At 52.6% G+C, this 2,169-nt stretch overlaps 1 pseudogene; it reads right to left on the bottom strand.

Annotated features, from left to right (window-relative positions):
* Positions 1-515: 515 nt before the first annotated feature.
* Positions 516-1,049, bottom strand: LOC112413767 (E3 ubiquitin-protein ligase MARCH2 pseudogene; annotated as a pseudogene).
* Between the last annotated feature and the right edge of the window lie 1,120 nt (positions 1,050-2,169).

Here is a 2,169-nt window from a genome sequence, read left to right as displayed (position 1 = left end):
TGAGATCTGGGTACCTGCTCCGTCAGAAGCTCACGACCACGTCCATCTGCCCTCCTTATGTACAACGGTGCGCAAAAATATCTGAAAATATCTTCACACAAGGTCACAAAATAGGCTCTGCTTGGCATCGTTTGGCCTAAGAAGCATTCTAGCCACGCAGGAAGGGTCATGCAGTTTCCGTCCTTCCAAATGCCGGGGCATCACCAGCTGCCTCTGCACCTGCCAGTCCGACCTTCTCACGGCGTCTCGTCCGCTGCCTTCTTCAGGAGTCCAGACGCCAGCGAGCTGAGCTGGGTACCTCGAAGCCATGCATACCCGGGCTCTTCAGCGCACTTTCTCCACTCGGAGAACAGCTGGGCTTGGCAGCGGAAGGAGACTGGCGTCAGAGGCTGCAAGCGGCGTCAGAGGCTGCAAGCGGCGTCAGAGGCTGCAAGCGGCGTCAGAGGCTGCAAGCGGCGTCAGAGGCTGCAAGCGGCGTCAGAGGCTGCAAGCGGCGTCAGAGGCTGCAAGCGGCGTCAGAGGCTGCAAGCGGCGAAGAGCGCCAGGGTGAGGCGTGAGCCCCGGGCCTCGAGGCGGAGGTGGAGCCGGAAGTAAGCTGCGCCCCGCGTTCGCCTTGCCAGCCAAGATGGCGGCCAGCGGCATAAAGAGCTGGAAGTGTTCCTGGTCGCAGCAGAGCGTCTGCTTCTTTGTGCGAGGCCCTGGGGCCTTCAAACCGTCTGTGAGGGGCTGGGCCACTTCTCCGCCACAAACACCGTGTGGCAGAGCTCCAGTAGCTGGTGGTGGACGAGGAGAACCACCTTTCTGAACAGCTCTCGTGCACTGGGCCCAGTGGGCCGGTGCAGCCTGCGGAAACCGCAAGCTCTCTCCCTTCGCTCCGTCCCGGCAGAGCCGTAGAAGGGCCCGTCTCTTGGCGCGTCCAAGGCCTGGATGCCGGTTGAGAGGAGCAGGCCACCCCTTGAACTTACCTGCGCGTACTGGGGTGGCCTGAGGCTCTTGGCCTTCAATACCATGGAAAAGGCAGGGCTGCCGGAGCAGTCGCTCTTCCTCATGGACGCAGGGACCCTCGTGTCTTCAAAGCCTGACGCCCATGGTCCTAGGAGCCTGAGCCATGGCCGGTTGCCCACGCACGTCCCTCTTCTCCTCCAGGTCCCCTCTGGCTGCAGCGTGTCCGTAGCACCGCACCGGCTCCTCCACCTGCGTCCGGACACCAGTTAAGTATCCAAAGCGGTAAGTTATTGCGATACATTGAGCTAATGCAGCAGCCTTCATAGTTGAAGCTGTGAGGCATTGGGTTGGTGCTCTTTGCTTAAAGGGTGATGGCCCTAGGGTTGAGGTGTTTCCCGTGGGGAAAGATGGCCGATGTTGTTAACGTGGCAGATTAGTGAATATTTAAAAACATGATAAGAACAAATTTTAAAAATGCATATGCTAAATATTTTATGGAAGAAGTCCGCAATTGAAGTTTCGTGTCTAATTTACAGATTTAACCAGCAACTTGTGCTACGTGTTACAACTCTTACATAGCTCCATTCTAATAATCCTACAGAGATTGGAGAACAATTTCTTTTAAATTTCCAGTTATGTTGTTATTGTTGCTGTTATTAGGTATTATTGAGTGATTGACTGCTTGATTGATTGTTAAGGGTCTATACTTATGTGCTTCAAAGACCAAAAAGCATTTGAAAGATAAACAGTGAGAAGCCCTCTCCCGTCTCTGTCCCCCATTTGCCAGGTCTGCACCCCTCTCTCCCATGTCCCCAGCCCCCCCACTCCACCCCCTCCTTCCACACACACACACACACACACACACACACACACAGGTAGGCACCATTATTAATGCTGACCTTAAACACCTTGGTTAAATAATTAGAATTTAAACATTTAGTCACTTGTAGGAGAAAACTAGTGGACATTTTTGTCAATTGAGAGAATATAATTATAGAAGAAAAGTCCTTGAGAAGCGAGGAAGGAAAGGGATGTAGGGAACAAGCAGAAGGACCATGCCTCCATTAGAATCTATTTCCTTTAACAAATTCTTCCCTGAGAAGGAGCTATTGCAGTTAGCCTTGTGTGTGCCTGCAGCTGTAGTTTTTGTTTTTTCAAGGAAAATCCAAAAACACTGAAAATTGATGGGATTGGGTTATGCCTTGCGAAATTCATGATACAAAA

The sequence above is a fragment of the Neophocaena asiaeorientalis genome, unplaced genomic scaffold, assembly GCF_003031525.2.
Source record: "Neophocaena asiaeorientalis asiaeorientalis breed wild unplaced genomic scaffold, Neophocaena_asiaeorientalis_V1.1 scaffold217, whole genome shotgun sequence".
Classification (NCBI taxonomy): Eukaryota; Metazoa; Chordata; class Mammalia; order Artiodactyla; family Phocoenidae; genus Neophocaena; species Neophocaena asiaeorientalis.
This window is presented reverse-complemented; position numbering and strand designations above follow the sequence as displayed.